Genomic DNA, 11780 nt, shown 5'->3' on the forward strand with positions numbered 1-11780 from the left:
ATATATATATTATATATATATATTTAATATATTAGTAATATATATATATATATATTTTTTTTTTGTGGGGGTGGAGGGCATATCCTTTCCGTTCGGATAGGACGATTTAGTAAAGGCTGGTGGAAAGGGTTAGCCATTTCGAAAGTTCTGGAGGGTGAAGAAGAAAATGGAGGACCCTGATGGAGAGACAAGAGAGTGCGTGCGAAGTAAAGACGATTGCTGCAATGTATGTGTAGAGCAATTCATTGGTTGCTGTGGAAGTTTTCTGTAGTGGGTCATCATCCATGATTCAGCTGTTTTAAGTGTGACTGTAGCACTGATGATTGTTTTTTTATCCTAGTAGTTCCCCCTTCGTTTGGAATATATATATATATATATATATATATATATATATTATATATATATCACGTACATACACATATATTTATATATATATACACACATATATATGTATATACAATACATACATACGCATGTGTGTGTATGTATGTATGTATGTAGGTATAAATAAAAGGAGCCCATAAAAATGCCAAAACATAGAGAGAAAATACGATATTTCAGAGACTGCCGTGTCTCCCTTCAGGTATATGAATGAGAAAAGTTACAGAAAAGGTGGTATTTATACCAAGAGCATGTATATATATATATATATATATATATATATATATATATATATACGATATATATATATATAGATATATATATATATGTATATATATATATATGTTATATATATATATATATATATATATATGTGTGTGTATATGTACTATATATATATATATATATATATATATATATATATATATATATATATGCGTGTTTGTATGTGTGTGCATAGACTTTGTTGTACATACTTTAAACAAGTATTTCATGGTAGCTTACGAATGCTGGTTGAAATAGTTATATGGTTATGTATGCAAATATTTTGATTTCACATTAGCTCTTAAGTGAATTGTTATGTTTTCGTGTGTGTGCGTTTGTGTGTGTGTGTGTCCCGCACTTGTGTGGTTTTTAGTTAACAGTGGCCTTTTACTCTCCCGTACATGTGACTTACGGGACTTGACAATAATTTCCTGATTTCCAAAGAAATTGTCTTCGGTGGCCGAATCAAAAGCACGTTTCCAAGAATGTGTGGCACCACCGCAGGTGACTTCGAAAGTAGATGTGGCAACGCAGAGAACTCATTACGGAGAGTTCTAGTTTTGTGCCCGTTTGGGTGACTCAGAATTGTCTATCTATGTGTTATCATAACTTCCAGTTTTGTCAAGTGATTTTGTTGCTCTTTAAAAAGAGTAAAGAACGTTAGAATCCGGGAAAATAGTACAGTGCTTATGTGAATATTTGTTAATAAAAGTTCGGATAATTGATAACTGGCATCTCGCGCGATGATCCAACCAACAGGTAAACTATAAGAAAGAGTGAGGCGAGAGGTAAATTTCAGTTTTAGCTAACGGGTGGTGTGAGGGAGTGTGTGGCTTTTGCATTTAAATTGGTTGCGACTTGCTAATGATTCTTACAAGGATAGTAATGCACCTGTGCTTTTCTTATGAGTGATGTGATACTGAAAAGAGCTGATATGCCACCGTGCAGTGCGTCGTGTGTCGCCAGAAGAAGAATTAAAAGTTTATGATATTTAACCTCGACTTCATTGAAGCACAAAGTTCCACCCCAAAGGAAGTCGCCTGTCATTTTTTTTCTTCTCTCTCTCTCTTTCCCTGTTCTGGTCAAGACAAAAAAAAATTATAATAAGAAAAAGGGGAAAGACCATATCCTCCGCACAGTAGGAGCCCTTAACAAAGGTAAGGACAGCCACGAAGCGTGTAATGTGCATGATGTTTGTTGAAACATATGGATTCGAGTGAATGCAATATCAGTGTGAGACATGCTGGTGTTGGGGAACGCATACTTTTAGTATGAATGACTTGGGATTCGAGGTCATTGCAGCTCACAGTATGAAAGTGTGTAAGAATATTTACCAAATATTATGTGGTGTTCTTTGAAAAGGTAGAAGAGGGAGGAAAAAAGGATTGAAGAGATCGGGGACGTTACCTCGGTAGGACTCGGAGAGATTTCAACGCCGCAAGAAGTTATCTTTCATGAGTGAATTCTCGTTGAAATTGGTCAAGCGAGTGTTGGTGTTTGGGATGTGAAGGGCAGACAAGGATGGACAAAGGAAACGGGGAGATCGTGAGGGGGAGCGAAGGGTGGGGGCGTGTGTTGAAATGGTGAAATATAAATATGAAAATGCTTCGCAAAGACCAACGGTGGTTTTGGAACTGTCAGTGAAATATCGTTCGAAAAAATCATGCATGTCATCTGTTTGTTAGTTGATACTGTGTTCTTGCCTCGATTATCAGATATTTCTATTGATTTTTCATTGTGGAATAATTATTGATTTATTTATATTTGTATTGAATTATGTATATGTCTGTATTTTATTGATTTATTTTTGTCCATTATGATAATTCTCGTATGCGTTTAGTATTGAATAAAATCATTTGCATAACAAATTATTAATTCATATTAAGTTATCCATTCTCACATATTTATCGATTAATTTATCTTAGTAGTGTACATATCATTTATTACTTGGCAACGCCAAGGAAAAGGCAAATTTGAAGAATATACGTGACATATTTATCGATGAACTTATATAATAAATTTGCATATTACTTATCGCTTTACTATGCCAATGGAAAAGGCAAAATTGAAGAATATACATTCCACAGTTTCTGTAGTCACTCTGATAAAGATGGTCCTGATACGTAAATGTACCTATGAATTACAACTCACAGGGAAAGATCGCTGTAGTATATTTATTGCAATTAGAGGACTGTTGTATAAGGACATGAAAACTATCGAGCGCGCGCGAGTTCAAAGAGAACGAATAAAGGAATTTGGTGTTGTCACATGAGCTTGTCCTAATGACAGGAATGATATTGGCATTTACCCCATAGACTATTATTATTCATTTATTCATAATTTCTCATAATAATTTATATATTTCATTTTTATTAGGTAGCTGAATAATCCTGATGGGTTACGGCGCTTGGTCCTGAAGACCTAAATTTCACAAGCAATCAGTTTACCCCATAGAAGAGAAATAGAGGTTAAGTTAGGCTAAGTTAGCCTCATAGCATCACGGTCTCTTGTCCTTATTAACAGCATGTAGGAAAGAGAGAGAGAGCAAACAAAGGTAGGGGATGAGGTCATTGTTCAAAGGGTTAAAGGTGCCCTTTTTCTGAGGAAAAGGATACAACAATTTAGATACTTAGAGCTGAGGGGAGAGGGTTGGGGGGGGGGGGGATTGTTGTTAAGCACGATATCCTTGCAATAGCTTCCTTCATTACTTGTTCGCAGGGCTTGAGTCTTTGTCGATGTGGGTTTGGCGGTAGAGAGCCACGTCCGCGCGCGCACACACGCATTCTTATAGCCATATATATACGTTCACACACACACACACACACACACACACATATATATATATATATATATATATATATATATATATATATATATATATATATATATATTAACAACCTTATACCATAAGCGATTTTCCAAAACATGAAGGCAAACAACATTAATTGATAACTCTCTATCATCTGAAGGCGAGACAACATAATAATAATAATAATAATAAAATAATAATAATAATAATGAATTGATATGGTTGGTATCCATTTACAGAATGGAGCAAATACACAAGCATTGTAGATACACAAGCATCGTATATAAAGTCCTTCAGGAATTGACGCAACAGTATATTTTCTGAAATCTACTTCAGTTACAATGTCAAAAATAAACGGCGGCAATTACCTTCTGTAATAACTAAATCAAGGATGACCCAGATGAACACCGCGGAAAAAGAAAAAGAAAAAGAACCAGATGAAAAATGTTTAACTTCCGTGTACACGTTCAATTCAAATTTTTCCATCGTTTTCTGCAAAAGTGTTTCTTTCCCAGCGCCTCTCCCTTGGGAACCCCTCTGCGTCGGACGAAATTCCCATACTCCGCCTTCCACCTTGGGGGACCTCCCAACCCTGACGTTATTTATAGAGAACGTGGGAGGAGCCTCTCTCTCTCTCTCTCTCTCTCTCTCTCTCTCTCTCTCTCTCTCTCTCTCTCAGCGCGCGCGCGTGTCTGTGTGTACAGTATCTAACATCATTTGTACTGCATTATTATGTAACTTGCGACTGTTGCATAGTTAGCTAGGTAGATGGTTGGAGAAAGTGATGCACCTTTTCTTTACGTCATTGTCTCATTGGCGGTTGAGAATTTTAAAAAGTTCCTTTTATTTACGCAGAGTCGAATAAAATAAACGATCATGGAGAGTAAAGAGGTGAAAACAAAAAGGAATAGAAAACGTTCATAAAAGAACTAGAAACGCTTGCCATTCAATGTAGGCCTACTAAAACAAAACAAATCTGAAATCACATCGTAGCAGTTGACCCGCATAATTTAAACCGTGGGTCGTTATCCGCTAACGTATTGGAGATGTTATCCAATGCTTGTCTTTAAGCCCTTTATTCTTTTAGCTCCAGGCTTCACGATATCTTTCGGATGTAAGGTATTTCTCTCTCTCTCTCTCTCTCTCTCTCTCTCTCTCTCTCTCTCTCTTTGATTTAGGTATCGTTGAACAGTCTGTATACATTCTTTGTGAGGAGTAGATGGATAATCACCAAAGCATAAACCCTCTATCTCAAATGGAAGTAATTACATTGTTGCCAATCGTGTGTTCTTTATTTATTATTGTTTATTTGTTTTATTTTTTGGCATTTGAAAGGTACTGATTTTGAAAAAGTTTTACCAAATAATTCTTTCGGGACAGGCTTTGTCCCCCCTCCTCCCTCCCCCCAAAGGCACCGGAGACCTACCTCCAGCGAAAGAGACATTTCAGGGGAAAAAAATGGATAAAATGTGTACAGAACTACAAAAGAGGTGACTCACTGATGGTAATTACCTCATGAAGGCCTCAACCTATCCGGAAAGTACTGTGCAGTGGCAACTGGTGTATTGTCCAGTGGTTTCTCGACAATGGCTTCACATAGTCCAGTATTTTATGGCAAACCTTTATGGGTATCAATATGTCAATGGAAGCGCCTCGGTGGCGTGGTCGGTATGGTGCTGGTGTCCCACCTCGGTGGCCGCGAGTTGGATTCTCGGGCATTACATAGAGGTGTGAGAGATGCGTATTCCTGGTGATAGAAGTTCACTCTCGATGTAGCTCGGAAGTCACGTAAAACCATTGGTCTCGTTGCTGAATAACCACTGGTTCCATGCAACGTAAAAACACCATACAAACAAACAAAATGTCCATGGAGGTTTCGAAAACTTTTTATCTGTATGGCATTAAAGTCCTATAGGCTTCTCTTGGCAAATTCTTCGATTCTAAATGAAATTAAACTGCCCTGAGTTTCCTTGGCACTTCCTAAGGTTTTAAACGGCATGAAATGGTCCGACTTGTCAATGCAAGCTCTTTTACTGTAATTAGGATTAAATTGGCCGAGGTTTCCTTGGCAAATCCTTAAATCATGGACTTCAGTGTTCAAGGGTCTTTTGTCGGAGAGGCCTTTGAGTCTAACTGGCATTAAATTGCTCACGTTCTCTTGTCAAGACCCTCGATTCAAAATGGCGCATTGTCGAGGCTTTTCCGGAAAGTCTTTGAATTATAGTGAACATCAGACTGGCCATGTTTTTCCTGATAAGTCCTTTGATTTTGAATTCGAATTCGAGGCTTTCCTGTGTCAGTCCTGAGATGGTAATGCATATGAAAATTGGCTGCTCTTTCCCTTTTTATTTGAATAATGCACGACCCAAACCATTGGATTTTATATTTTCATTGCCATTTTAAAATGGTATCTTCTCAATGATTTATCCTCCGGTCACATGCTTTCGTTATTTTTAAATACTGTTAACATTCCCCGTGCAGTTATTTCGACTGTCGTTTTTTTATGCAAATTAAATCCAAAGTTTATCTGTCATTCGTTAAAATACGCAAGATTTATTGCCTGCTCCATCGAAGTCATCACCCGTATGGGTTGGGGCTTGTCTGTCTGTCTGTCTGTCTGTCTGTCTGTCTGTCTGGCTGGCTGTATGATACCTGAAAAAGTTGTCTGTGGTTTCAATGAAATTTGGTGCGGTTTTAGGTCATGGGATAGAGACTGGTAAATGGATTATTAGATGGGTCCGGATGTTGTACAGAATTTTATTTCTTTATTTATATATATATATATATATATATATATATATATATATATATATATATATATATATATATATATATATATATATATTTTTTTTTTTTTTTTTTATTCTTTGGCGTTGGCGGAGGTATGTGGCATGTGCCCGGTGTGAGTATTTTTTGTTTTGTTTTGTTTACTCGGCACTTTTCTCGATTTAATTTAAATGTATTTGTGGTAATATCTCTCTCTCTCTCTCTCTCTCTCTCTCTCTCTCTCTCTCTCTTCTCTCATACACACACACACAAAAAAGGTAATTACATTGCTTTTTCTGGTAAGACAATGTATGTATTTATATGTAGTGTATGCATTTATATTGTCAATTACACCCCATAGGAGAGTAGTGCCGTCAGTGCACCTCATTCGGTGCAATGTAGGCATTACTTAAGATTCTTTGCAGCGTCCCTTTGGCCCCTAGCTGTAACTACTTTCATTCCTTTTACTGTATCTTCGTTCATATTCTCTTTCTTCCATCTTACTGTCCACAATCTCCTAACAATTGTTTCATAGTGCAACTGCCTTGAGATTTTCTTCCTGTTACACCTTTCAAACCGTTTGCTGTCAATTTGCGTTTCAGCGCTGAATGGCCTTAGTTGCCCCTGTGCTTGACATAATGCCAAAAATCTATATAAATCAAATAAAACATTTTCAATTACACGCACACACAAACAAACAAACATGCACGTGCAAATTTGAATCATTCAAAAATGAACATATCTTGCGTTTTATTCCAGTGTTTTACATTCACCAGCTTCTTCGTGTGGCCATTGTTATACACACAGACTGTCTCGTCTTACTTCCCGTTACAGTTTGATAACCGGAAACTGGGTCACAAAGAAGTCATTTGTCCGCATATTTTAAATTCTGAAGTTCTATCAAAACTCTTTTCATTCATGTATTCTGAACTCTTACATGGCTAGAACTTGAGTGTTAATTTCAGATTGATGAATTGTATCGAAGTTTTAACGTAATGCAATGTTCTTTCTCAGTAAATAGATCATAACGTCAACATGTATTTACTATGTAAATGATCAAAACAGTTTTACCTTTGAATTGCAGTTTTCATACTCTGGAAATAGGTGATATCACTTACATTTCACTGTCATTTTGATATAAAGTGAATAGGTTATAGCATTATGATTGCACTGCAGTATTCACATCCTTTCTGAATAGTGATGTAACATTTACAATTTCACTATCATTCTTATATAAAGTGAATAGATTATACAGGGTGTCCATAAAGTCCCAGTACCATTTCAAGTATTTATTGCTCAGAATGGTACTGGGATTTTATGGACACCCTGTAGTATTATGATTGCACTGCTGTATTCACATCCTTTCTGAAAAGTGAAGTAACCTGTACAATTTCACCATCATTTTTATATAACGCGGATAGACCATAATATTATGATTTCACTGCAGTCTTCACATTCCTTCAGAATTGTGTCGCCGTATCCTTTACAATAGATTGCATATCCCCGCGTTCAAGGACTGGATCGTATGGCGTATGGAGGCATCCATATGCCAAACGAGTTTGTCCACTTGTGAGACGCTTTGCTATTATTTCCGCATTATGTTCTCTTGGTTTTTCATCTTCTCCGTAAGGGGTTAGTGCCATCAGTGCACTTCATGCTGTTAATAGTATATCTTAGTTTTACCAGACCACTGAGCTGATTAACAGCCCTCCTAGGGCTGGCCCGAAGGATTAGATGTTTTTGCGCGGCTAGGAACCAATTGGTTTCCTAGCAACAGGACCTACAGCTTATTGTGGGATCCGAACTACATTATATGGAGAAATGAATTTTTAATCACTAGAAATACAATCCTCTGGTTCTACGTTGGCAGAGCGGAGAATCGAACTCGCGACCATCGAATTGGTAGGCGAGCACGCAACCCATTCGTCCAACGAGGAGCACATCATGCCGTGCACTGTAAGCCATTACCTAAGGTTCTTTGCAGCGCCCCTTCGGGCCCTTAGCCGCAATCCTTTGCATTCCTTTTACTGCACCGCTATTCATAGTCTCTTTCATGTTACCCTTCGCCCGCTTCTGTTACACCTTTCAAACCTTTTACTGTCAATTTCAGATTCAGCGCTGAATGACCTCATAGGTCCCAGTGCTTTGCCTTTGGCTTAAATTCTACATCTACATTTTGATTTTCGCTTCCTCGGGGAGTAAACCTACAAACTACTTTGTAGTTGTTGTTCTTCTTCTTGTTCTTGTTTTGGGGGTAGGGAAGGCCTATGGAAGAGCCTAAGAAGGTCTGAAAAAGGTGTTTTGCGTTGAGTTAAAGGTACAGGAATTTTAAGATAGGATATATATGATTTATTTAGTAGAATAAAAATGTCAAAAATGAATAATGTGCATGTTAAACAGTATAGAAAATTATTTCCAATGGAATACGCATAGCATATTTATTTAATTTTCTTAGTGAGACAAGGCTCTGTTTGCCTGTAGATTTTAGCACATTTTAATTTTCATCAAACGTAAGGAATATAATGTTTACAACTTATGCGTGATGGGAAAATCTTGCATGTATCCTGAGTAAGCTGGAGGTCGGATCACGCTTTTTTTTTTATGGCGAATCCCCAGATAACGTTTCGGTTTATGCTTGTCGAATTTAGATTTTTTATTTACTGCCAATTGTTGCATGAGGGAAATATTAGTCTTAAGGTGTGGTAAAGCGAGTATTACATAAGAAAAGAGCAAAAATCAAAATTCAGGTTTTAAGGTGAAGATCAGAAATCATTCATCAGCGTTTCAATGTTTTTTCTCAAGGTCGTGATTATTTAATGGATACTTAGCACTTTCATGATACGAAATGTCCATGATATTCTCCCGTAATTTATTGAATGTGTTTTATTCCAAGTATATTTTATTTTAAGAAAGGGACTTATTAACTTGCTGAAATTAGATTCTCTCTCTCTCTCTCTCTCTCTCTCTCTCTCTCTCCTCTCTCTCTCTCTCTCTGTCGTATAGATAGATATACGTGTGTTCCTGCTTGTGAAAAATGCATTTGCACGGAATATTAACTTTTTAAGTTGCAATGATTGTACCAGATAATTAAAAAACTTATTCCTTGATGAGGTTGCAGCTGGAAAAAAAGAAAATTTAAATAACGTTGGCATTTAATCAGACGAAAGAAATGATAAGACTTTCAGAGTGAACTGCTTGTCCAATACTACTTGGTGGATCGCGTGTTTTTCGGAAGATCTGACTGCATAGGATGGTCAGAATTCTAAAAGATAATTTTACAAAGCAGGCAGTTATGCGTTGAGAATTTGCTGAAAACTGCAAGCAAGTCAACTTGGATTTTGGTCTCTCTCTCTCTCTCTCTCTCTCTCTCTCTCTCTGTGTGTGTGTGTGTTTGTGTCCCCGCACAAACGTCACGCCTGACCCAAAGACCAAGGAATCAACCGTCCCAAATTTGGCACCCATTGTGTCCGCCTCTGCATTGTTTACTCCAAAACCTTTAGCCCGTTTTCTTATTCTTTTTCTTCTTCTTCTTGGAGATTTTTGGACGAGATCAAGGCAGTCTTCGATCAGTCCCAAGGCGGCGCGGGAAACCTCAATGACAGTAAGAACCAAAGACAATGATTGAAGAACAGACGAGAGTTCATGATTTCTTATTAGTTGATACTGATATGGTCACTGATTATAAGCTTCCATTATGTACGGCGGTCGTGTGAAAGTACAGGGTGTCCATAAAGTCCCATTGTCATTACAAGTATTTATTGCTCAGAATGGTACTGGGACTTTATGGACACCCTTTGTATTAAAAACAAGTAAAAAAGCCACCGAAGTTTTTTGTGGGCAATTGAGTTTTCTGTACTGTATAGTGCTGTATGAAAAACTCGGCCGCAGTCCATGAAACTTTCAGCCGTCGCCCAGTGGTAGCCTGAGTTGTTGGCACCTGTGGCGGTGACACCTCAGACGCACGATCGTTGGTAGTTTTAACTTTAGATTAAGTAAAAACTGCCTAGGCTAGAGGGCTGCCATTTGTTATGTTTGATGATTGGAGGGTGGATGATCAACATACCAATTTGCAGCCCTCTAGCCTCATTAGTCTTTAAGATCTGAGGGCGGACAGACAAAGGCATTTCAATAGTTTTCTTTCACAGAAAACTACAAATTAGGAGTAAAGTGACATAAGTTTGTAAACAATAGATAGATAACTACAAATATATCGTGTTGTTAGTACATGGGCTCTTTGCTTTTTGTGAAGTTAATTTGAAGGTAAGGAAGAAATTAGTTAAGCACTGAATGACTGATATGGAATGAACAAATATTACAATCAATTTATAATCTCAGTGTATTTATTAATTCATTGTTATATAATATTCTCATCTTCAGATTTTTCATCACTCACGAATACTAGGTCCATTCTCATTACGATTAGTGATTGTTTTGGCTTTAGCTCTTTTTTTCTCTTAAAAAAGCGATAGACAGCTAACTGTGGCACTTATGAAAGAGAGAGAATGGATAAACGCACTAAACAAAGTATTACCTTCTAACGAGAGAGAGAGAGAGAGAGAGAGAGAGAGAGAGAGAGAGAAATGTACTTACTGCATGATTCAGTGTTTTGTATAATTTTGCAAACTCAATTACTGGCAACATTCAACCTTGATGACAAATTCAGTATCTGAATCACATTGTTGCGGAGCTGGAATTGTCACGTGACCTTTGCAATTTGATTCAGAAAATGTCGAGACGGCGTCGAAGGAACTTTTGAAAGCGGGAGCTGCCTCAGGCTGCTCTGTAATTAACCGTTTTATTTCAAGGCCTGACGGCGCCTGTGACCATAGTTCCCCTGACGTCAGGATCTTGGGAAAAAAAAGGAAAGTTGTCAGGATAATGGGTTTAGTTAGGGAACAATTTTTTTAGTTACTGTGGATTTCAAAAATGATTATTGATTGGTCATTTATGTGGATATGAGATGTTAACTTTTAGAAGAGAGAGAGAGAGAGAGAGAGAGAGAGAGAGTTTTTTTATTACTGTGGATTTCAAAAATGATTATTGTTTGGTCATTTACATGAATATGAGATGTTAACTTAACTTTTAGGAGAGAGAGAGAGAGAGAGAGAGAGAGAGAGAGAGAGAGAGAGAGAGATTTGAAATACCTAAGGATGCGCCCACAATGCAGTAAAACATATCACGAACACACGTAACTAACTTTTCTACAAACATCGCAAACCAATCAAATACAAACCAATGATTTATTGTTGGTCCTAACCAATCCTTATATAGGATTATCCAGCTTTTATCAAAGATCCGTTGACTTGTTTTCAACATGCCTGTAACATGTATGCGATAAGTTACAGCTATGTTTATGACGTGTCTTCCCGGAGTGTGGACGCACCCGAAGTATTGGAGCCATGCGAATCTTCAAACTGCGCAGTTCAGGGGTTCTTAACCTTTTGATGACTCCAAACCCCAATGAATTGCCCAATATATAAGTTTTCAGCGCCTCAGTGGCGTGATCGGTATGGTGTTGGCCTGCCCCCTCGATGGCCGCGAGTTCCATTCTCGGGCATGC

The 11780-nt window shown here is 37.6% G+C and overlaps 1 protein-coding gene across 2 annotated transcripts in view; it reads left to right on the plus strand.

Moving 5' to 3' along the window:
- Positions 1-1455: 1455 nt before the first annotated feature.
- LOC135217118 (uncharacterized) overlaps positions 1456-11780 on the plus strand; it is a 163177-nt gene continuing 152852 nt past the window's right edge. For both annotated transcript variants that reach the window (XM_064252821.1, XM_064252823.1), the window contains exon 1: positions 1456-1802. The gene's annotated coding sequence lies outside the window, so the exon portion shown is untranslated. The remainder of the gene's footprint in view (positions 1803-11780) is intronic.

This window comes from Macrobrachium nipponense, chromosome 7 (assembly GCF_015104395.2).
Source record: "Macrobrachium nipponense isolate FS-2020 chromosome 7, ASM1510439v2, whole genome shotgun sequence".
In the NCBI taxonomy this organism is placed as follows: Eukaryota; Metazoa; Arthropoda; class Malacostraca; order Decapoda; family Palaemonidae; genus Macrobrachium; species Macrobrachium nipponense.